The sequence below is a fragment of the Nuphar pumila genome, chromosome 5, assembly GCF_984573655.1.
Source record: "Nuphar pumila chromosome 5, dmNupPumi1.hap1.1, whole genome shotgun sequence".
NCBI classification, from domain to species: domain Eukaryota; kingdom Viridiplantae; phylum Streptophyta; class Magnoliopsida; order Nymphaeales; family Nymphaeaceae; genus Nuphar; species Nuphar pumila.
The window spans coordinates 3,201,554-3,213,998 of NC_143253.1; positions in this window are offsets into that span (position 1 = coordinate 3,201,554).

Consider the following 12,445-nt stretch of genomic DNA (forward strand, 5'->3'; position numbering starts at 1 on the left):
TTTATGACTACAATTCTATGAAATTAAAAACCTGAATATGGTACCTCTCTAGAATTCTATGAAATCCTTTGATTCCAGCAAAATTGTTTTATGACTCTAGAGTTGAGAATAAAAAACTACCATGCTGAACTTCTATCAGTGTTTGCTGTAAGGGCAAGTTTAGAAGAAAGAAAAATGTAAGAAAAGTGATGCAAAATGGAAATTTTGTATAGATTTTTTGACCCTTTCAAACGTGAGAGACTTTTTCAATGTGAGTTTTTCTAAAAAATATATTTTTTATAAAAAAATTATTCTTGTATGGGTGGTGGTGAAGGAATGTTTCATACCAAGAAAAAATATATTTTTACACTCCCCACCACCCACCATCTCACCATCACCACCACCTTCTTTGTCTTTGTTCTCATTTTTTCATATTTTTTCACTCCGTTTTTCTCATGCTACACAAACAAGTAAAAAACTTTCTGTTAAAAAACAAGATATAAAATGCACATACACCATGTAACATGGTTCAACACATTAGTGCCTACATCCACGACTGAGAACTCCTCTCTGATCTATTGATAATGGTTTGTAACAGAGTACAAGGCATGAATAAATAACATACATACAACAACAGATAATCATCACATGAGGATAACCTTCACACGACTTTCCCTAACCTTCACACGACTTTTCCTCAATACACAGTGTAAAGATACGAACAAATCTCTCACAGATAAGATACCATAATATTAGGAGGAGATCACGCACCTAATACCGGTAACAATCTCCCCCTCAAGTTGGAGTGCAGATATCAATCTGACCCAACTTGCTAATGAGCTAATGATGTTTTTCTTTTCCTAGAGATTTTGTAAAAATATCAGCTAGTTGATCATTGCTAGCAACACAAGGAGTATGAATGATGCGATTTTGAATTTTTTCATGAATAAAATGGCAATCCACTTCGATGTGTTTTGTGTATTCATGAAAAACTGGATTGGCTTTAATATGGATAGCTGCCACATTATCTCCTTTAAGGTCCATAGGAAGGGCCACTTCTTCATATCTTGAAGGAGAGCTTTAACCCAGATTAATTCGCATGCACATAATGTCATTGCTCTGTACTCTGCTTCCGCACTCGATCGAGCCACCACATCTTGTTTCTTGCTTTTCCAGGTAGTCAAATTTCCTCCAACAAAAATACATAGTCCTATAGTAGACCTCCTATCGTTAGGATTTCTAGACCAATCGACATCTGGATAACCTGTAACATCCAACCGGTTATTTCTTTTCATTAGTACTTCTTTACCCTGACTACCCTTCAAATAGAGAAGTATTTTGTGAGCAGATTCAACGTGAGTGGATCTGGGATTGTGCATGAACTGGCTTATTACACTGACAACATAAGAAATATCAGGGCGTGTGACAGTCAAGTAGATTAGCTTTCCTACTAGTCTCTGGAAGCTTTCAATGTTGTTTACTACTTCACCTTCATCTTTCTTTAGTTTGCAGTTTACTTCAAGAGGAGTATTTGTTGGCTTTGACCCCAGAGTAGCAGTTTCTTTTAGGAGATATAGGATATATTTTATTTGATTGAGAAAAATCCCATTGTTAGAATGAGCTACTTCTATTCCTAGAAAATATCTGAGCTTCCCCAAATCTTTGATCTCAAAACGTTTGTGCAAGATTTTTTTTACCTTTTTCATCAACTGGTGATTATCGCCGATCATAATGATATCATCTACATACACCAGGAGAATAACTATGCCTGGTGCTCTCTGACAGACGATCATAGTATAATCGGTTGTGCTCCTTTGAAAACCAATGTTAATGAGCGCATCACTAAGTTTTGAGAACCATGCCCAAGGCGACTGCTTAAGGCCAAAAATAGATTTTTTCAATCTGCACACAAGACCTGTCGAATTTTCTCTTTCGTGAGGTGGATCCATGAACACTTCTTCCTCTAGATCTCCATAAAGGAATGCATTCTTTACATCCAACTGGAGGGTTTTCCTGTTTTTGTTTACGAAAACAAATAAAAGAATACATATTGAGCTCATTTTAGCCACTGGAGCAAATGTCTCAGTAAAATCGATTCCTTCCTTCTAAGTATATCTCTTGGCAACAAGTCTGGCTTTAAATCTCTCGACCGTCCCATCACTATTGAATTTAATTTTGTATATCCATTGACACCCAACGGTCTTCTTCCCCCGAGGAAGGGAAACCATTTTCCATGTTTGATTTTTATCAAGGGCCTTCAATTCTTCATTCATGGCAGTCCTCCATTTTGGGTCATTGTTGGCTTCTTGAAAGTTTGTAGGTTCATGGTGGGCATAGGTTTTTGCAATGTAGGACATGTATGAGGAGGACAAATTTTTAAGGTTAAGGTTTTGCTTGATTGGATACTAGTTGGTAGAAGATGCACAATAGGTATAGTAGTCACTGAGTCGGCTTGGGGGTCTGGAAACTTGAGTGGACCTTCTTATCTCCACGTCTAGAGAGGTGGGTTCTGGATCTGAGATAACAGTAGAATTTTTTTGATTTGATGATGTATGGCTAGGATTCTCATGGTCAGATTATGGGGGAACAATGTTTGAATTTGGTAGTTGAAGAGGAACACCTATGGGAAGAATGGTATCATGATTATGAGTTTGGTCACATTGCTTCTCCCCCTCACGTTGGCTATCTCATTGCCAACTTGAGAAGTATGCCTCATTTTCAAAAAACTTTACATCTCGAGAAACATATAATTTTCCTGAGCTAGGCTCAAAACACTTGTATCCTCTTTTTGATGTAGAGTACCCGAGGAATACACACTTGACAACCCGTTGGTCGAGTTTGGAGTGATTTTTCTCCTGGAGATGGACATAACATTTATATCAAAAAACTTTAAGATGGTGTAAAGCCACCGATTTTTCCTTCAAGAGCTCCATGGAAATTCTACCATTTAAACTTGTGCTGGGAATACGATTTATAATATAACATACAACAGAAATTGCATCCACTCAATACTTTTGTGGCATGTACATGTGAAACATCAAGGATCGGGCAACGTTTAGGAGATGCCTATTCTTTCGCTCAGCTACCCCATTCTATTGGGGTATCCTGATACATGTGTTTTGGGGAAGAATGCCTTTTTGAGCCATAAACTTTCCTAATACGTTATTTATGTACTCTCCTCCATTGTCTGTCCTGAGGTACTTAATATCAGCGCCATATTGAGTAAGCACCATGTTATAAAAATCTTTGAAAACAAACGTAACTTCACTTTTATTTTTCAGGAAAAATATCCAAGTAACACGATATTTATTTTCGATAAAGGTAACATAATACCTATATCCAAAAAGGGAATCCACCGGGGCTGGTCCCCATACATCAGAGTGAACTAATTCAAATAAAATGTCTAATCTATGGCCAGAGTTATGAAATGGTAGCCGAGTGGCTTTGGAGAACTCACAGGCATCACAAGAAAAATTGGAGAGACTTATACTAGGAATTAACATCTTTAGAATGTGGTTGGATGCATGTCAAAGTCTGGAATGCCACACGTCGAATGATGTATTTTGATGACCATTACTAAGAAGAGATTGACCATGCCCATGGAGCATGTAAAGCCCGTCGTGTTCTATCTCTCTACCAATCTCCTTCGTCTTCACATCCTGAAAGATCACCTCAGTGGGAGAAAAATTTGCCAAGCAATTATGAGTTTTGGTTAACTTGCTAACATACAGTAGGTTAGTAGAAATTTCTGGAACATGCCAGACCTCTGACTCTATGTCCTGATTCAGAAAATGTATTTTTTCAGTCCCTTCGACTTGCATGGGTGACCCATCAACAGTAAAAATCAAGTTATAGCAGGATTTAACAAGTTGATTTAACTCAAATGAATTGTCAGTCATATGATGAGTTGTCCTTGAGTCAACAACCCATTCACGATCAGAATTATGAGAGATAAGGGCACAGATTTTACCTTCAAGTTTATCGTTTTCTGTTATTGGTTGATTGGTGATGAGATTTGTCTTTTTCATATGCTGAAAGAACTGCGCTAGGTCTTCCTTGGTGACATAGTTTGCCGCAATCGGTTTGAGGCGATTTTGGTTATCTTTGGAAGGTCGACCAACAAGATCCCAACATTGTTCACGGGTATGGACCAACTTCTTACAATGAGTGCATGTCATTCTGGGTCAGTTTCTAAACTTTTCTTGAGACTTAACATTCCACTGCTCATTGATTTCAACAATGGGTCTAGACACTATGAAATACCATTTTATCTGTTTGCTCGTCACCTATTTTTGCAACCGGGTTCATCACTTTTAGTCTGGCGTTTTCATGCTGAATGATGGCACAAACGACATTGAAGGAGGGCAATGGGTTTGTCATGAGGATTTGACTTTTTAGAGCATCGTAATCATGGCTTAAACCAGTCAATGCCTTGAAAATTTTATCTTCCTCAATGTGTTGCCGACTGATAAGAAGATCGGCAGTCGAAGGTTGATACTGCAACAATTCATCATACATTCCGTGAAGAGTGCCTATGTATACATTAAACGACATGTCGCCTCGTGTGAATTTGGCAATGTCTTGCTAGAGTTCATAAACTCGAGTCAAGTTTTGTTGTTCTCCGTACACTTTGCGAACAACCTCCCAAATCTCTTGCGCCATTTTTAAAAATAGAAAACTCTTGGCAATGGTCGGCTCCATAGAGTTGAGGAGCCAGGACATCACAAGATGATTTCCTGTCTCTCACTCCTCATACGTGGGACTGGTTGTTTCAGGCAACTTTATCTTACCCGTAACATACCCGACTTTTGACTTCCCACTCAAAAACACGCTAACAACCTTCGACCAACTCAAGTAATCCGTCCCATTAAACGAAATTGTGGTGATTTTCATAATTGAATTTGAGTCTTGCATACTTGACTTTAAGGAGTTCTGACTTGATGAAGCTGTTGTATTGGTGTCAGCCATGATGCACACCACAGCGAACACCCACAGATCAGACGATGAGGATCAATAATGTAGGTATCTTGAAATGAGCTCTAATACCATGTTAAAAATGAGATATAAAATGCACATACACCATGTAACATAGTTCAGCACATTAGTGCCTACATCCACGGTTGAGAACTCCTCTCTATCACTCGTTTATTAATGATGGTTTGTAATAGAGTACAATGCCTTAATAAATAGGCATACATAATCATCACATAAGGATAACCTTCACACCACTTTCCCTCAATACACAGTGTAAAGATACGAACAAATCTCTCACATATAAGATACCGTAATATTAGGAGGAGATCACACTCCTAATACGGGTAACATTTTCTTTTGGAGAACTTCTCATATCAAAATCTCTCATAGACAAAACTTTCTTTTCCTATAAAAGTTTTTTTCTCTTCCAAACATGCCTTAAGTATTGGGGTGAGGAATTAGAGACAATGGAGAACTGAAAAATTAATGCAATCAACACTTATAGACTAAAAATTTGGAGGCCCCTCCAAAATAGAAGGCCCTAAGCGATGACCTCAAATCTCAAAGAGGCCAGCCGGCCCTAAACCCAGGCCATCCATCCTCGTGTCCAAGTGCCTTAGTGACATAGATGTTAAATAAGTGGTGTACTTACTGTTTTGCCCTTAAAAAAGTGCACTATCAGCCTTATTGCTTTTCCTTTAAGGGTTGCCAAACAATAATGAGAGGCTGTCCTCAATTGTGGAGGGTCTGAACGTGTGCCTCAGCCTTTTCTTGGCCACCATATGGTGCTGCACACATTCACAAACGTGAGCAGACATAAAAACAACAGCAGTAGGTACAAGCTACGCTGTGTTTGGATGATGCCGAAAACATGGTAGAAAATTAAGGTTTTTCCTCTCTTGCAATAAGCAAATATATAAAACAAAAGCTGGTTTTGCATATTGTTTGATAAATTCAAAAAAAAAAAAAATTACAAACCTTGGTGTTGTTTAAAGTCCGAGTGTGTGAAACACTCGCCTGGGTTCCCCTTGTAGCGGACATGGAGAGACCCCTTCGTTCCAGGTTCAACTCCCACTGGGTGTGCCGGTGTCTTTCACTGGTGAGCTTAGTAAGGGCTTGGGTGTGATGACCCTGCCTGCTTCACTAATGAACTTCATCATTAAAAAAAAAAAAAAAGTATACACCAAACATCTCTCCCTTTGTCCTGTTATTTTAGGCCGTTTGGAAACTAGGAGCTTGGACAGGAGTTAATGCATTTGGCAAAAACTTGGTCAAACAACTTTGTGATGGTCGTTTGGAAACTGGTAGCTGGGATGGGTGTTTATGCAATTGGGATGAAAAGTGAGGTTCTCTCACCTTTGTATTTACACTAAAGAATAAAATCCATAACTAAATCCAAGATTTGGCAGTTCCTACTTTCTCAAATGACACTTCCTATCCCAGATTTATCATTGGAGATAAAGTGACCCTCGTTCTCAGAATGATGGCTAAAAATGAGGACAGATTAGATGATTTGACAAAACTCATTTTTTTGCAATTTCAAATCATTGAAATCACCACCGTTTATCATTTCAATCACCATCATTCACTGTAAAATGATGACATCAGCACTTGGATCCCACTGCCGGCAAGATGAATGTTGGTGATTTCAAAACACAAAAAAATTGTGTTTTGTCAAATCACTTGATCCATCTTTGCTAAAGATCCAGTAGACAATGCTGTCCAACGTGAGCAACCCAATCCGGCTGTCTAACCGTGGATGGGGGTGACAATGGGTCGGTTTGCTTGGGACCCATTAGAACCAGATTTGGATCAGATTTTGGGGTATGTTATCAGGTCTGGACTTGGGGTTTAATCGGGTCATCTAAGAAACACCATATCCAGACCCAATAAAAACTACATGAACCATACCCGGTAAAACCATATTTTTTTATCATTTTTACATTGAAAATTTGTGGGTCGGGTATAAAATTTCAAAAACTATACCCGGATCCATGTATTAATCGGACCTTTGGGTCCGAACCTAAGTCTTAATATGGTCTTCTTATTTATCACCATACCCAAACCCTATAGGGTTTGGTTCGGGTCAGGTCTGGGTAAACCATGCCTAACCGTGGATAGCCAAAGAAAGGCTAGAAACTTGTTTGGAACTTTGGATAGCATGGTAGCTTTTTCATTTTTTTTTTGAGAAAAAGTAAAGTATCATTAATTCAAAAAGCTGAAGTATAGTTACGAGGAATAACAATCCAGCAGACAACAGTAAGCCAATAAAAATAAAACAGAGCAATAAATAGATTAAATAACAGAATTATTCACCCTTGGTTGGGGTTTATGTCAAGATTGTATCTTGCTCAAATGATATTACACCAGTTGGCTTCTTAGGGATCCTGAAAATACACATCAGTAGATAAAAACGGCTGCAATGGCACCATCCACATTTGATAGAGCTGCCAAAACATTTTCCAGCATTTGGTGCTGAAAAATGGATATGTATATGCTACAATTGATTATACCTACAATCTAGTTGGGATATCATGATGATTTAAGTTGTTTTCACTCAATCTAACCTCATAGATATCTTCAATCAGGCCTATTTAATGGAAATCGACTCTTTGATGGTGTTTTTTTTATTAAAAAATACATTTTGAGTTAGAAAATTTTGGTGTGTTTGCAAATGTCAATTTTTGCACCAACGGGGCCTCCGCTTGTCTGGCAGGAACAGTTAGTGCATGCCACCTTGTGTTGGGACGTTGCAAGTTCGAACCCCAAATGGTATCGTTCTATAACTGGTAGGGGTCTGCCTAACCCCAGCTTTCTCTGTCAAAAAAAAAATTGTTAATTTTCACAACGATAGAAAAAACTGATACAAATCAAATTTCAGTTATCCAAAAGCAGATTCCTACTAAACAAAGCATGCAGATCACATTTTACAAAAATAAATAAATGGGAAAACATATTTTTCTAAATTGATTGTAAGGAAAATCAATTATAGCAAACATATATTATTGAAAAATGGTTTAAATGAACAAAAGTTAATTTATAAGAATTGTCATCCAAACAACAAACTGAAGATTTGAAGTGCCAATCAAATTTTTTTTTTTGAATAACTAATTTGCTCTATGAACGATAACAGCCAACCCTCCCCTCTTGACGAGAGCCATGATGCCTTGCACAGCCGAGTGGGGCCAAAGTTCTATTGTTGTGGGGCCCATTGGATGCTGTGGTCTAAGGCTGGATGAGACCCCCATATGTGTGTGCATGTTGCTTTGTGTCAAGTACCCTTCTTGTTTTGGCCTCATTGCCATATGTTTTTTTATTGTGCCAAATAAATTTTGGGTCTTTGGAGGGTACCTTTTTTTTAATTTGGTGAAACTTTTTTGGCGTTTAGCGATATCTTTTCTTTCTTTTTTTTGTCGTCGTCGTGTTCAAAGAGTTACGGTATTCTTTCTTCTTATTTTGTTTTTTTAAAATGATTCATAATTCTCTTCTGACAAATAGTTTTACTGGGGTGTTGTGGTATATGTTGTATATGTATCCAAGTGAATGCTAATAAAAAAAAGAAAGAGTGTTTGTTGCTGCTCACGCTCACTGATCTGCTCAAGGTTGCTGCTTGTGTATTGATAGCGTTGGTTATTCATGTCGTCAGCATAACAGGGAATGTTCAGGTTCTCTGAGGTGATCGTTGGTTGCTGTTTTTTATTTTATGAAGAAGAACAGAGACGCAATGCCGGCAGCAGTGTCAACTCTTTGGAAAATTCTATCGACACTAAGGTTGGTTGTTTTAATCAAAACCCTTTACTTAAAATCACAAATTCGTTATTCTCTAGGATCAACTATCTCAATTGGGCAAAAGCTATTAAACTTTTTCTAAGTGGTAAATCCAAATTAGGATATATCACTGAAAAAAACGTGAAGCCGGAAGTCTCAGATCCCGCCTATGAAAAATAGGAATTTGAGAATGACATTGTTATGAGTTGGATGTTAAATTCTATGGAATCAGTCATTGCCAGAAGTTTCTTATTTATGAAACTGCAAAAAAAATTTGAAACACGGTTACAGAAATTTATGGCAAGCAATTTAATCTCGCAAGGGTATATGAACTTCAACTAGAAATCTTCAAATACACTCGCGATGACAAGCCCTTTAGTGTGTACATTGAAACACTTAGAGAGATGTGTGATAAATTGCTCCAATATCGACCTCCTACCGACGACATCCTTGAGAACAAGAAAAGATTTGAGGAAGATAAGGTTTTCAAAGTCCTTACAGGTCTTGGTCCTAACTATGAAAACCTTTAAAGTCAGATCTTGATGATAACTTCCCTGCCATCATACAATATTGTTTTCGCCATGATCCAACATGAAGAAACCCGCAGAAAGGTTATGAATCCGAGCCATAGTAGTAAGGAGGAACAACAAAAAAAAAATGGCATTTCAAGTCGGCTTTAAGAAAAATCAAGCATTAAGTGAGATGCCAAACTGCCCCTCTCAAGATCGATCCAAAACTACGTAGAAACTTAAGTATTCCTATTGCAAAAAATTGGGACACTCCAAAGATCGGTGTTGGGATCTTGTGGGTCGTCACAGTCATGACAAGGAGACAAATGTAAAACAAGACATGAAAAATTTCGTCACCAAAGATGATCTCACCCGATTCTTCCAACATATGGCTAAGACAAACTTAGCATCTACTTCTCTTATCAAAGAGGATCCTGACGACCAGCAAGGTAAAACTTGTGCTCTTCTTTTATGTTTGTTTAAAAATGAGTGGATTATTGATTCAAGAGCCTCTGATCACATGAAAAACCATGATGACGGCTTGATCTGTTCTAAAAACCAGTATACACGGTCTATGGGTCTATCATGATGGTCACTGGTACAAAAAAAGTGAAATTCAACCAAGACCTTGAATCCAAAGTTCTTGTGGTTCTCAAACTTGCTGCTAATCTCATGTCTGTAAGTAAGATCACAAAAACTTATGATTGTCTGACTGTTTTCTCTTCAAAGGATGTAGTGTTTCAGAACAGAAAGATGAAGAGGATGATTGATAGAGGCGTTGAACGTGATGGTTTATGCATCTTCAGTCCTCTGCAACAAACCTTCTTATGATGTGATCAATCAAGTAATTTGTATCGTCTCTGGCACTCTCATCTTGGACATGCTTCTGCTAAAATCATTAAATTAGTATTACTAGAATTGAATAATGATAACTTATCATGTGATGCATGTGAGTTTGCTAAAGCCTCACGACTTCCTTTTCAGAACTCTTCTACTAGGAGTAATGAGTTTTTTGAATTGATTCACTCTGGTGTGTGGGGTCCGGCTCCTGGAGACTCTTTGTTTTGGTTTCAAATACTATGTTACATTCATTGAGGACAAGTCTCGAGTTACTTGAGTATATTTTCTGAAGCATAAAAGTGAAGTGGCCAAAGTTTTTAAATTTTTTTACAACTTTGTGTTTACTCAATATGAGTGCAAGATAAATCTTTTGAGGTTTGATAATGGAGGAGAATATATTAATGAAGTTTTGGATGAATTCCTGAAGCAACAAGGGATAATGTCTCAAAATATCTGTGCAAAAACCCTTCAGCAAAACAAGGTCGTCGAAAGAAAAAATCAGCATTTACTCAATGTTGCTCGGTCTTTCATGTTTCACATGAATATTCCTCAATCGTATTGGACTGGCGTCATAGCCACATCATGCTATATCATAAATCGGGTCTCAAGTTCTAGTTTGGGAAATGAAATTCCCATGAAAATATGAGAAATATGAAAATTTCCATCAAACACCTGAAAGTTTTTTGCTGTAAATTTTTTGTTCATATCCAAGAAATTTTTTGAAACAAACTTGAGAAACGTGTTGTCAAATGTGTTTTCGTTGGATATTCTTTATCAAAGAATGGGTTCAAATGTTTTGATCCTATCTCAAAAAAATGTATGTGTCAAGAGACATGAGATTTTTTTTAAAATGAACCCTACTTCCAGTATCTCAATGAGAGGGAGAACCAGCTAGATATGTCAAGTTTCATACCAAGACTCATTTTGCTGATTCCTGAATACCTTGACAACTCCTGTCCTAACCTGTGTAGTCTCAATAACCAAAATGATCCCTCCATTCAAGAGTCAGACATCCTCTTTGAATCTGGTCCAAACTCTTCTACAGACCCTATCACTACTTCCAACCCAAGTCAGTCCATAACCAACCCTGTTCAAGAAAACAATAACATCAAAAAGTGATCTTGATCCACTAGACCACCTGTTTAGACTGAAAGACTATTATTCCTAGTGTACCACTGAAGCTCTAAAAATATATTCTATAGCATACCAATTGGATCTTTCAAAATTATCCCTGTCATACCATACCTATCTGGCCAAAACTTATGCTCACCATGAACCAACAAGCTTTAAAGAAGCCCGTGAAAGACCCCCAATGGAAATCTGCCATGGATGATGAATTAAAAGTGTTGCTCAAAAGCAATACCTTGACCTTAGTTGAGCTTCCTCTAAGAAAGAAAACAGTGGGATGTCGTTGGGTATACAAAATCAAATATAATAGTGACGGATCTGTGGAGAGATATAAAGCAAGATTAGTCACAAAAGAGCATACTCATAAAGAGGGTATCAACTTCATTAAAACATTTGCACCTGTTGCAAAAATGAGTTATATCTGTATTCTCCTTTCTGTGGCTGCTAATAAACAGTGGGGCATCTTCCAATTAGATGTAAAGAATGCCTTCCTTCATGGTTAATTAGAATAAGAAGTGTACATGGATCTTTCGCCCGGATACAACTGTGATCTTGGCAAAGTGTGCAAACTCCAAAAATCTATTTATGGCCTAAAACGATCTCCTCAGGCCTAATTTGCCAAACTCAATGACATTCTTATCAACATCAGATTCAGGCGCAGTACTGCTGACTATACCATGTTTGTGCATCGTTTATCCCAGGGCAATGTCATTTTGCTTGTATATGTTGATGCTATAATTCTGACAGGTGACAATAGAGCTATGATGTAGAAAACCAAAGAAATCTTGCATGCCAAATTTGAGATCAAAGATCCTGGCAAATTAAGGTATTTTCTTGGCATCAAAGTCGCATATTCGAATAAAAGAATTTTCTTGTGTAAGCGAAAGTACACTCTGAATCTTCTTAAAGATACTGGAGTAATTAGAGTAAAGGTTGTTGAAACTCCCCTGAAAACTAACTGCTAACTAAAGAAAAATGAAGGAGATGTTGCCAACTTCGAGAGCTTCCAAAGATTGGTGGGAAAATTAATATATCTGGCCATTACTCATTCGGATATTACCTATGTTGTGAGTGTTATCAGTCAATTCATGCATCAATCACGGTTCGTTCATGTTGAAGCGGCTCATATATAGAATCCTCTGATATCTTAAAAGAAGCCCAGGTAAGGGGATTCTCATGAAGAAAAATGAAAATCTGGACATAGTAGTATTCATAGACACTGACTGGGCAGGAGACCCTAATGATAG